We start from the raw sequence: 14,220 nt of genomic DNA, 5'->3' as shown, positions 1-14,220 counted from the left end.
AATCAACAATGCACGGGCCACCTACAACAATCACGCCTATTATTACACCCACATAAAACTAGTAATTCCACAACAGGTAACCGAAAACGGTCGCCAAAAAGATAAAAATAGATAGCAATAGATAATAAACAAACGTTTTTTCTCCTTTTTACCTGAAAAAGTATAGGGGTGGGGCGGAGAGGCGAGGGGCGACGCCGCGCGGCAGTCGGACCGTAGCCGCGAGCGCGCCTGTGTCGACTTCCCGCGTACCACAGAACTACTCAAAAATCGAACGCACAGCGCGCTAAGTGCAATTTGTTTACTTTTTTTTCCATTCCTCGAACGGCCTAAACTGACAACGAATTTATTCACAGATAATTAATATAAAAAAATATTTGTTGGACTCTTCAAGGACGTGTAATTAGGAAATTTGATGGCGATTAAGTGAGTTTTTTATTTAATATCGATAAGATAATTGTATAGAAACGTCACGTTCGTGGCGTGGTCGTGCGAAGTGATCGATTAATTAAAGGAATTTTTTTGGTCAAGTGCAGTTACAAGTGCCCGTTCTAGTTTGGATTATAGTGTGCGAAGGTAAGTTACTATTTAATCTATATGATATTATTAATAAAAAAAAATTAAAAAGTTTCTGAACGCAATACTTTTTATTTTGTAAATCGATAAAGCAACCGCGGATAGTACATTGACCTCTCGTGTTATTGTGTCAATACCCGACTGAAGAAAGTTCTTTCATAATAAAACCAATTGCAGTATATCATGAATATATCGTAAAATTTTTATTTGCATTTACCCACTTTATAATGTAATTTAATAACAAATATTTAACAACTGGTTTGTTGTACTTATTTTATGAAACCATATATAATAAGTTATGTAATCACAGCTTATAAAACTCTAATGCTGAATGCGTTTTGACTATTATCACTATTAAAAATGAAATACGCCTTTGAAATTTTAAATATTGTTCTACTTTTAAAAATTAATTATATCCAAGAGCTCCATACATACAAAAATCATTAATACTCTTAAGATGTGACAATAGTGAAATTGTTGTAATTTTAGCAACAATAACCATAGAAATTGAAATTTATTTAAAAAAAGAGAATTAATTATGTTTCCGTTTTATACTCTTGCAATTACTCGTAACCACTGTTTATAACCTATCATGTCCACCTAAATAGATAACTTATCATAATTACAAAAGAAAATTACTACTTGATAAAAATAACATTACAAAATTTATAGCTTAAATATGTTATAAAAACGAATCGACCACAGGAAATGAAGCCGGCGACATTATTTATTTCTTTTTAATGCGTGGAAAGAGGTTTTATTCGTGTTATTCTTATTTATGCCTAGCGGAACCTTTTGTGTTCTTAAAATAAATAATTCTAGTTTATGCTAACAATTCGGACGCGTTCAATTAATTTGTTAGTGTTTATTTTTAAATAATACTTAATCGATTCAATATTATCTAGTTTTTTTGTTCATTGAAAAATATTAACTTTAAATATTAATTACCTATATATTAATTGTATTAAATATTTTAAGCATGCATATACTCGAACATATGCATTTGAAATTATTTAAAAAAATACAGTTATATGCGTTTTTTTACTATTATATTTAAAATTGGCACGTTAAATTGAATTTCTAGGTAGAAGATACTCGTGTTCTGTAGAATGCCGTCGGTTGATTCAATTAGGTACGCGTTTAGTTTCATTGTAATTATGATAATACCTATATAATAACTGACTGATTGCAAATTTATACTGTATGGTGTATATTTAAATGATTATTTTGAATTAAGGAAGTTTGAAAGAATGATAGAAGCAATCAATTGTCTTAAATTTATAATTTGAGACTGAAAAAATGTCTTATTTGGTAATTTTAAGGTTATTAAGTTTTCATTTTGCATCTCTTGTTCAGTATATACATTGTTTTAACTAATAAATAATTATAAACGATAATATACATTTAGTAATTGAAATGTCTACGTATTGGATAGGTGTAAATTCTTAAACAAATATTTCGTCTTTATAAAATAATAATAGAATCTTTTTCTAGAAAATATGACCTTGAGGTCAGTAATTGAAAAAAGTTAATTTATTAATTTAACTGTATTTTTATTGTGATATTACATTAAGTATATAATCAACTACCAAATTGTATCATGGAAAACTTTAACAAATGACGATAGGCGCCGGGCAGACGTGAAATATCGAAACTGGTCGATTTTTAATACAATTTAATTATAAGTTCGTTTTAAAATTAATCAAAACAAAGTTTAATTTATGACATGAATATGTTTTTCTTATTATTATATTAATTTGAAGGAAAAAATGATATACACACACAAGGAAGTAACGAGCGGCGGCGGGGGCATGACGACTTAAATGTGATGCCGTTTGCCGTCACGGCATACGGTCGGTCCACAAGGCTTCAAAGATGATTAACTTTTTAAAAAACTAGAGATTGAAAATATATAATATTTATCTAACGATTGTAATGTTCAACTTAAAACTTGTTTCTTTAAATTGGCGTATTCAATTGATATGTATTTATTACGAAAGTAAATTAATAATATATAAATGTAAGTACTGATAACTAATTCAAATGATTATGTGTAATTATATATTATGTTAGTTTATACTTAAAGTAAAATAAATCAATTTTACAGGTAGGTATACCTGTCTAATTTTTATTATATTTTTTTAAGCAAAAGACGAAGGTCCAATTTTTGTACCTTTAATACATATTAAATACTAAAATACGTAGATGAATACTGGCCTACCTACTTAAGAATATAAATAAATAAATAATTATATTCGGTCTTATAATAGTATTGTTCACAAAGTAATTGTAAATAAAGCTAATAAAAATCTATCCTAACGTGAAACACTATAAAAAAAAGCTATAATTAGTTTAAATTCGCCGTAACATATTTCTTTATTCATGAATAGTTAGTTAAAATCTAATTACGCAATTTATAACAATGACTTACGATATTTCTTTCCGCGATTATCGATGGTGTATACTTTGGCTACGATAGTCTACCCCATGACAATGTCACCACCCCAAGGGGCGTGGTTCGGCCACGCCTCTATAATTTATGAATTTTACCCCACTTTACTTGACTTAAACCTGAAGTAAGATATTTTGACGTGGATTTTCTTTTTTTACCTTTATCATTTTTTAATGTAAAAAAAAATAAAATCTAAGTTGGTACGTAATTTTTTTGTATTATCTGTTCTATTTGAAATTAATTGTTTTTGTTATGTAAGTACCTACTTAAACTGTTCCGATTATATTTCTGTCAAATATCGACATAGATATAGTTGTCATTTTTCGGGATGAACGACCTATCGTCCTGTTGAGTGAAAGCGTTTCGCGGAACGTGTTCAGATCACCTTATGTGTTCCTGTTCATTGACAGTAGGTATTTTAATTTAATTGTTGTTTGAGACCAAATGATTCCGTTAAAAATAGAATATAGTGATGATTATTGGAATTATTAAATAGAAGAATTATTATAGATGCTATAGGTCGTCCAATCGTCTTAAAAAAATTGATGTATTATTGATTTTACTTAAAAAAATATTAAATAAGAATTAGGTAGGTACCTATATATCAAATATAACCTTTAACTTAGTAATAATAATAGTTTTAAAATGTTTGTCTTTCGCCAAAAGCCAGGTAGGTGTCACCGTAGCGCGGCGCCTCTAAATAAGTTGTTCCGATATTTTTTTATCTAAATACTAATTGTAACATGGAGATGTCTTGATTGTCTCTATTTGGGTCAAGAGAGCACAGATTATCTAACGAGTGCGATTGATTGGTACTTTCCGTAATAAAAAATAAAACTAACATATCCAATTCCTTGTGTTAGTACTTAGTTTGCAAAAAAATAACTTAAAATGTCAGCTACGCATCGCCATCTTTATTCATAATGACGTCATAATTTAATGAATAAATTGAATGAAAATAACATATAACAAACTCTCGTCTGATTTATATAAAACTGTATAACAACGGCTTAGACATACAAAAACAATTAAAGTTTTTATTAAGTATATAAGTAGTTGGGTTGTAACTCATCTATTGATATATAACCTGTAACCCCACTACATGAGTATAGGTATATCTATCTTTATATTATAGAATAAGTACCACCAAAATAGATAAACCAAACGTAAACTTCAACTAGATTAGGACTGATTAATCACTGACGACCCTTATGTTAAATTAGAATTGTTTTTAAATTGAACAGATTAAATATAATCTCTTAAATATAATATCCGTGATTGATTGAATGCTTAATATTTGGTATGTAAAAGAAATTATACATATATATATATATATTTTTTAACAATTGCTGCATACGTCATATGTCTTTGTTCAAGAATGTTGTCAGTTGCAAATTATAATTATTCCATTACAACATGTATATAATTTAATTTATTTGTATAATTAAATAATATTCAAGTCACGGACTTACACTAGTAACTTAGTTACGTTCCACTGGCCAAAATAAATGAAACAAAAATGAAACAGAAAAAACATATATATTCGAACAGAACAAAGACGGGCCCCGCTGGTCTATATTAATATTATATATGCGAAAGTAACTATGTCTGTCTGTCTGTCTGTCGGTAACTCCAAGGCAGGAAGGTTCCTTTTTTATGCCGAATACCTAACAACCAACCCCCTAAAACGCGAGCGAAGCCGCATACGACAACTACTTACCTATATACCTACATATAATTATCCTAGAAGTCGTACTATGTCCCAGCGCTGACAAACTTAATAATTTTCGTAGAATAGCAATGTATACCTATATCTATATCAAAGATTTTTTAAAGAAAAAATGTCATATGTTTGAACCGAGATCTAGTGCGTCCAGCAGTGGATCAGTGGGAGCTGAATTTGATGATGAAGGGATGTGATAATTCAAGATCTCTTACCACGATACTACGAAATGATATCATAATATTTGTTATTTTAAAGTTATCTTTGGGTAAAACCGTAATTATATCGTGCAGGACAGGCTCGCTATAGATATACGTTATCATTTTAAGTCATAATAAATTGATTATAGATTGACCTAGGATGTAATCATGATGACTAATTAGTAACATTATAAAAATATTCCACACACACACATACACACTGCCAGACAAACTATTAATAATTGTTAGTTGTTCCAAGGAAGCGTATCGAAAGTAAAATGCACCAAGTCAATTATGCTATGAATTCATAACAATGAAATTTGAAAAATTTGTTCTTATGTCCTGTTTAGTGTTGGATGATGATCTCTTGTTAAGGATAAGGTTTCTTAAGCATCAATGAGCATGAATTATATAAATTAATATTTAAATTAGTAATAGGTTCTATTCTAGGTAACTACATTAAAATTCACGCGTCCTAATCCCTGTGATTTTTTTTAAAAATCTAGTTGTCTAGGTAGATATGGTAGGTAGCTACACGGGTAGGTGGAGCTTATTTCACCTAGGCCTACACCTCACCTACTTCAAACTATTCAACTAGGATTTGGAGGACATTCACATGTTAATGTTTTTTCAACACGAGTATCTCTTGACAAACGACGACAGCAAATGTGTGTAGTGATATACAAACACATTCGTGATTACTGCGATTCGGATACGCGTTGATTGATTAAACCCATTCGTTATATGAACTAAGTTATTTCGTGTTTTTAACTACTGGATTAGAATTATCATTCTACCTAAAAACATTATCAGATGTTTCGCGATAACTGACAGGGCCGACGGATTAGCTTACATTCATTCTTTGTGTTATCTGTATTAAGTAAAAATTAAAAAAGAAAAAAACATATCTGGCTGGAATTTTGACTGGCCACCTTATAAACCGTTTTTAAAGCATATTTAACTTATATAGTAGGAAATTTAATTACAAATCAATAAAGATTTTGAGTGTGATTACGACGGTTAAGTCATTCCATTCAGTATGGAGTTTACTCCAAACAAGTTGGCTAAAGCCAACTGTGCACATGTGTGTGCTCAGCTTAGATACTCTTCCAATTCCCTAATTCGATAGGATGGCTAAATGACAACACTGGAGATAGTTCAGTTGCGGGACCAACGGTTCTAAGTGTATTCCGAGTGACGGAAATTTGAGAATATATCGATTATAGAACTCGTTTTTTTTTTATTGACCAAAAGCTAGCCTGAATCTCATGGTTTACTGCCTTATAATATTAAGTAATGTGTAGAATACTATCAAAAGCAAATGCGAACAAAGTCGCGTAAAATAAAATATAGGTATTATTAAAAATTAACGTAAAATTATCAAGCTTTCCAATGAATTATAAAGATTTAGTTAAAACCGTATACAATTGAATAAAACACTTGTATCATATGAATTAATCTAAATTCTATAAAATTGCTCGCTAATCTGGCAATACTGGCGTATTACGCGTGTTATTTTTTTAATAAAAAAATCGAATCAAAATCGGATTTTATCTGTAATTACCTTAAAACTGATAAACGATGATAAAATGTTTGGTAACTCGCTGATAATATCGACTTGTCAAAAAGTTGATAATTAACAATTGATGGCACCACTTCTAATCTATTTACCTAATATTTAATCGTTGAACAGATAACACGGTAGCTGTGAAAAAATTAACGTATGATTTTTTTGTTGTTGTTGTCTAGCAAACGCATCCGTTACAAAGCCAATTATTTTTTTTTTGTTAACAAATTACATTAGCAGCCTGTTAATTTCCCACTGTTGAGCTAAAGGCCTTCTCTCCCTTTGAGGAGAAGGTTTGGAGCATATTCCACCACGCTGCTCCAATGCGGGTTGGTGGAATATGCGCGGGTTGGGTTGTTGAATGGAATCTAATATACTAGGCTAGATTACACGGCTGCAAAGTTGTTAGTCTTGGGTTGTTATTTTTCAGTCAAGAGACTCATTAGCAACCTGAAGTTTGAAATTTGGGAATGCTTTCGCTCTCGGGCTTCGAAAAGCACATTATAAGAGTGCAGCTGTGTCTGTGCACACACTTACTGTCATGTCTTCTGCACAGTGATTATCGGTTGAGAACAGCAATGTACCAACTCCTATGTAGTGTAACGCTCATATCTACAATAGGAGCACTATCACCGGAAGAGTACCGGTGAAAGAAATTCAACGGGATTTTTTATTCTTTGTTTGGGCTTTTTGCAGGCCGTATAATATCTTCAAATATTAAATTTGACCGTAACCTTTACGAAAAGTTCATAAAGATTTTGCTCTTGTCAGGGCTGGGTAAAAAAATTGCTCGAGTTTTCTCACTCGTAGTATTTAACCATCATTTTATCCTTTAGCCCTTCATTAAGCTCGCATAGTTTAAGCATTTGTGTTGTAACAGTAGGTATAATTTTTAGAAAAAAAAAAACTTATATAATTTTTTTTTTATTTGTCATTGGCACAAGTGGACACTGATCGTGTTTATGCAAAAAAAAAGTACTTCCTGTGATAAACATCGCGATAAAATAATTATCATTCATTAATTTAAAATTGTTCATTTATTTACTGATTAATTATCGAATTCGGATTATCTATTTCGTTGTTATAGATTCATGATATTTTCTAGAAATTAGTTTAAAAAAAAAACAAAAAAAAAATCAATATTCAATAAAAATAAGGAAATAATAGAAAATTATGTCACTTACTATAAATTGAGACATTAAAATAGTAACAACACATTTCTTAAATATTAAAAGATAGCCAATATTTAAAATTAATTATTGTGCAGTAATTAATAAATATGTATATATATACATATGTATATGTATGTATATACAATTAAAACAAAACACTATCAAATTCAAATAACTTTATTAAACACTAGCTCTGCCCGCGATTTCGTGCGCGTTGTTTGAATTAAGTTATTTGGATATTGTAGCGTGATTTTATTTTTATTCTATATATCATTCTAAAATAAAAGTAGCCATAGTTACTCCTTATTACATCCGCTATCTGCCAGTTAAAGTCCCGTCGAAATCGGTTCAGCCGTTCCAGAGATTAGCCGGAACAAACAAACACAGAGACAGACAAAAATTGTAAAAAAAATTATTTTGGTATATGCACCGTGTATATACATACATATGCATTTAGTAAAAATAGGTTATTTTAATATTACAAACAGACACTCCAATTTTATTATACTTATGTATGGATAGAACACTTCAAGTCAACTGTTGAAAATCTACAACCGGTTCGGAAAGAAACTAAACTTACTTCGAGAAGAACCGGCGCAAGGAACATCAGCATACCTATTATACTTTCTCACGTTATGAGAAATTGGGTTTTAGTTACCTACTCTTCTTAATAACGCCATTCAACGTTTGCAGTGATGCACTATTATTTCAAGATTAATTTTCTAGCGTGAGAAGTTTGTCGTAATTATAATTGTATTGCGTTTTAATGGTCTTGTCTTGAATGGTAACGTAACGTGCGTTTAATCAACACCGATATTGTAATGTTACATTTTTTGTAACGATCTTTGTTTATGGCGCCTTAGTATATTTAAGAAACATATCGAGGTTTCACGGGGTATTTGTATAGTGTTTTGGTAACTTTTACAGGAAGTTTTAAAGTTTTAACTATTCGGAAAAAAATCATAAATAATATAAGTAAGTTTAGTTTTTTTTTTTATCAAAAGTAGTTGTATGTATTGGGTACCTAACCTACCTTCAAGAAGTAGAAGCATTTTAGTATTCATTTTATTACGTCGGTTTTTACCAGAAAGGTCGCTTGATACGAAATGACCTCGAATCACTTTTATTTAGAAATGATTCAACCATCATAAACTGAAAATTATATGTTCATATAAAAAAAATGCCTATAGGTAGGTACATAGGTATACCTGTTGTTGATTTGTCGTTTCCAATTCTATAGAGATAGGTATATATCTGTGTAAAATTATTTTTATATACATTATTTTTTAAAGTTAGGCAGACGGACAAATTTGCCAGTTGATAAATGATTATTATCACTGACCTAAGGCATTGGTGATATAAGATATATTCAATATTCCTTACATCAAAGCGCTAACAGTCTTGGGAACTAAGATGTATCCCTTGTGCTATGTTTTATTGACTCACTCACCCTATTAACTGGAACACAAGAATACCAAGTATTGCTGTTTGGCAGACTGCTGTATTGCTGACAGACGATCTTGCTCAAAGCCTATCACCAAGTCAGTATAAACATTTGCCCTTACCTTTAATTCGGTTTAATAGCCTTCCGTTCTGTGAGTAGAATACCTTGGCTTCTAAAATGTTGTTCTAAACCCTTAAGATATATTTTTAATATAATATTTAACACATTCATTAGATCTTACGAACTTATGGTGTGTTCCACAAATGTGGATATCTACCTATGTTAGTTGTGTTACATCGTGACACATCTAAGGTACTTCCTTAGGTAAAGATAGGTCCCATTTCCTTAAAAATGACATTTCTATTAAATTTCAAAATATTTCATTTTGATTTTCAAAATAAAATGCGTCTAATATGATGAATAAACGGAGACGTCCTATTGCTTATTCCTTAAGCATCGAACAGGTACCAACATTTTTAAAGCTTTACCTGCACAATTAAAAAAAAAAGACATAAAATATTCAAATAGACTACTCAATAATATAATATTACATCCAAACATTTTTAAATTTCGAATGATGCGTGTCGCAATAATATTTTTAAAAAAAGAACATGGCGTAACAGATAAAAAAAATACAAGCAGCCACATTACAATGTAAACAAATTGATTGTAACAAAAATACATTTATTCATAAGTTAGCGTAATCTTACATTCACGTTCGTTTAATTGGACACGGTTATGCTGACTCGGCGATTCCTTTGTTGCTACTGAGCTACGCTTCGTTCGGCTGCTGTGATAGAAAAAGCCCGTTTATATCTCCAGACATTTATATAAATAGAAAATATATTTAAACGTTTATAATTACGGACAAATATTATTATAAATAAGTTGAGCATTAACGATAACAAATTTGATAATATATTTAGATACTTAGAGAGTCGTGTCGGAATATATAAATGGATGTTTAAATGACTCCAAAGCTTTTTGTATTAATGATAAATTGATAGATCGCTTGTAGGTATTTACAACTATTTTACTAAACAAATCTATAGTATTTTATAATTGTGCCCTTCTGGGTATTTCAAAGCAGTTTATTCTTCGCATTTCAAACATCAATTGACAATTGTTAGATGTACTATGTGTATCTACGTAATTTAAATATACGGATGCAAATCAATACCTACTTTCCATACTTATACAATAATAAAATAACATTAAGTTAATACTTAGTTTAAAAAATATAAAATAAAAATAATTGTTAGAAATATCTATGTAGGTAATTGTCGACCTACCATTAATTATTTCATATAATTTCTGATTGTAAAGACAATAAACCATCATAGTTCTTTTAATTGGTCCTTCGTTGTGAATGATATTTCTATATAGTACATTCGGCATATAAAGAGATCATTTTTGTTTTAAATTATGTTAAAAGAACACGGATTTTTTCGTAATATGAGGTAGATATTTTGTAAAACCTATTATATAAAGGAAGTATAAAAAGGTGACAGTCGTAAAAACTTTATCGTTATTATAAGCTTAAAATCACGAAATTAAACCCTGACAAAACTATAAAGTTTTATATATTAATAACAGTTACTTTACTTTCTAATACTTGCGACCTTACCTACCTTCTTTGCTTTGATTTTCTGAGACTATTATACACATTTATTGTGTAAGAAGTGGCTCATATTACTAACAGGGCCAGTGTCTGTGGCGAAGATGCTTAAGTATTATTATTTAAAGATTAAATACCAATTAGGTATATTAAAAACAGACTTATAAAAGTGACAACATGGTCAACAAATAGGTATATCCGTCTTTTCTGTATGAATGAAATACTAAATACTTACCTAATAATTATAAATTAATACTTATTTATTTTATGACGTAGGTAGTCGGACGGGCAAATCACCGCACATATACATCACAGCTGTAAAAAATATTAACCATTACGCACATCGCCAATGCGCCAACCTTGGTAACTAAGATGTTATGTCCCTCGTGTCTGTAGTTTCACTCACCCTTCAAACCGGAAAACAACAATATTAAGTTTTGCTATTTAGTGGTTAAAATATCTGATCAGTGGATGGCCTCTCCAGGTGGACTTGCGCGTAGACCAGCACCAACAAGTAAAGTACACTTATAAAGTAAAATAACAGTTGTTAAATATCTCATTTACGAGCAAAATCCTTTTCTTGAGCAGAAGCTTTGGAAATTATTTTACCATGCGACTCCAATAAGGGTTGGTAAACTACACCTAGAATGTGAAGATGTAGCCTTCTTATGTATATCAAGACATATCTGGGAAACCAATATAAGTTTAAATATTAAAATTATGCTAGAAGTGGTATGGTAGTGTTTAATTTGACCATCAATAAGAAAGTGTAATGCTTTTATATTGAATAAAGGAATTTAAGTTTGAGTTTGAATTTATACATTTACATATTTTTAAATAATGACTTTTGAGTTCGGTTCTGTCTGTTTTGGACTCTAAAGATTGTACGTACTGAGAGGCAAACATTTAGAATTTAGTTTCGTAAGAAGATATTTTCTTAATATAACTTGTCATATAACAAAAAAAAGTTAACAACATTTATATTATAATTCTAAGTGAAGCTGTAACCTGCCAAACCTTATTTTCAAACATTACTTCAAATTTATAATCGTTATTCTCATTCTTTTAGAATAAAAATCTAAAAAAAATAGCTAAATACTTTTCTATTATAAATATTTTAGAATGTATTGGGCACATAACTTATTTTCAATTAACTATTAACTTTAGGTATATGTTTGAATATTCACATAAATTTTTCACTGAATAATATAAAATATATAAATGCATTATTCCTAACAACACAATAAAAAGAATGATAGACAATCAAATTTTTTTAACAAACCAAAAGGCAGATGTTCAGTTACATAACCATGTAGGGTAATAACAATAATGGCCCCAAACAACGCCCTTTCCATTACCCCCTAGGGCGCTGAATGACGCCCTTTAACGCCCTCTGGTTAAGAAAAAAAAGGTTTCGCCTCTGTTTGGGATAATAACAGTAATTAGGTGTAGTTATTCGGTAGCGTTGGAACATTATTTAAAAAATATATATGTTCCTCATTTAAAATGGATTTATTATCTATATTAATATGGACAGTATGTGTTACGTACGAAATTAGGATGAGAGACATTATTTTAGATCGTGAAAATAATTATGTCAACAACAAATAGCTTATTTTTTACTGTCGCAATAAAAATAGGTTGGAGTTAAATTACCAACAAACCTACACGATATTTATATTTAAATATAATGTTATCGTTGGAATTATTTATTCTTATTCAGAGTATATATTTGATATTTAGGAAATTAAAAAGATTACTAAATAAGTACTATGTTACACAATTGTAACGCAATAAGTACATAATCCAGTTAAGATTAACTTTATAATATACTTGTTGCATTCATTTGTTGCATTTATTTATTTTATATTTACATCATTTATTTTATAGATAAAATTTAATAATATATTTACAAGATAAGCCTTGTTGATATTGTTAATTTAATTCGTAAACAATTTTAATAAATTTGTATGACTCGAATCGAACTATCTTAGGACGTCACAACAGCGTTCCTGTTTCCTGTTTTGGTTGTTTTTTAATTCTGAGAGCACACTAGTTAAGCGTAGGTATAGTTTGGGAGATTATGGTGTCTATCTTGGATTTTAGCCATTTAAAAAGCTCATTATTTATGGGTTGTTTGTGTAATAAATAAAGTAACGTGATAAGTATGTATGAACTATTGCACAGGCTCGATCAGATTTATAGTTGAAAATCAATCAGATCTACAAACCATCTTAACTGAAAATACTATTGAATTGAAAAAAAAAAAGTTTGAATGAATGTGAATTTGTAACTATTGTACAATCTTTTTTTTTATTTATGTAGTCAAGAGAACCTTTCTTGATTTATTCTCTATTGCGGCTGTAACTTTACGCATTATACCCGGTTTATTTTACTAGTACGCAATAAAAATTTAAGCAATTCATATTTGTACATTTTTATAAAGATATCTTAGCTAAAACAAAAAATAATTAATATAACATACATAACATGAAAGATTGCTTTTATAAAGTCAAAGTGGGTCACCAAGTGGCACACTTGGTTTATTTAGGTATATATAGGTATATATTCAACTTCATGTTAATCAAAATCATAACCTTTACAGCTGTGGGTTAAAAAACGGTAATTAAAATAATTTAAAATCACTTTTTGTACCATATAGGTAGATAAACAGTGCTTCCGTGTTTATAACTAACTTGAAAGTGTACCCCGAAAAAATTTATTTCATATTTTGTGATATAGGTAACAGAGGTAATAGTGGAGGTAGTAGGGTTCTCGTTAAAATAACATATTCTATAAAACGTTACAAAGTTTTGTAAAGTTATTCAAAAGTCGCATATATTGATAAAATACGACCAGTCACAAGTAACCATAATACAAAATAGTTATGGTAGATTTACGTCCCACACGCATCGCAATTTAGTAGTAAAATGGTTCTTCTCTATGGCAACACAATTGAACGTTACATTTGTTTAAATCACGTTCTCCATTGAAACTGATGCGAAACTTAAACGATAAATGACCGAACGCGTTCCAAATTCAAAAAAGTCACGTAGAGGAAATGTTTAATTGGATTTGTAACGCAATGACATTTTTATCCTATGCTTTTATAAAAAAAAAAAAACTTTTTAAAGCTACGTACCTATAAACTCCATAATCCATTGTTAAACGAATCCGTACCAAATATATAAGTTATTGAGTAGGTATATATGCAAATGGAAACTTACAGTACCTTTGTACCTATTATGAAACGAAAATCTTCTCCAAATTGTAAGCTGTTTGTGCACCATTGGTAAATCAGTTGCAAAGGATATTGCTTTACACCTATATCTATAGCTCTCACTAGATATATAAACAAATAAACTACAGTTGTAGCATAAATTCAATACAAGAAACATTTAACGGCAAATGCTAAATTCAATACCACGTACTGACTGTCTAAGCACGGAGAAAATCTCAAAACATTTCATC

At 29.9% G+C, this 14,220-nt stretch overlaps 1 protein-coding gene across 1 annotated transcript in view; it reads left to right on the top strand.

Annotated features, from left to right (window-relative positions):
• Positions 1-220: 220 nt before the first annotated feature.
• LOC125074051 (homeobox protein OTX1) overlaps positions 221-14,220 on the top strand; it is a 55,560-nt gene continuing 41,560 nt past the window's right edge. Inside the window, exon 1 of the mRNA XM_047685272.1 lies at positions 221-573. The gene's annotated coding sequence lies outside the window, so the exon portion shown is untranslated. The remainder of the gene's footprint in view (positions 574-14,220) is intronic.

Source organism: Vanessa atalanta, chromosome 26 (assembly GCF_905147765.1).
Source record: "Vanessa atalanta chromosome 26, ilVanAtal1.2, whole genome shotgun sequence".
In the NCBI taxonomy this organism is placed as follows: Eukaryota; Metazoa; Arthropoda; class Insecta; order Lepidoptera; family Nymphalidae; genus Vanessa; species Vanessa atalanta.
This window is presented reverse-complemented; position numbering and strand designations above follow the sequence as displayed.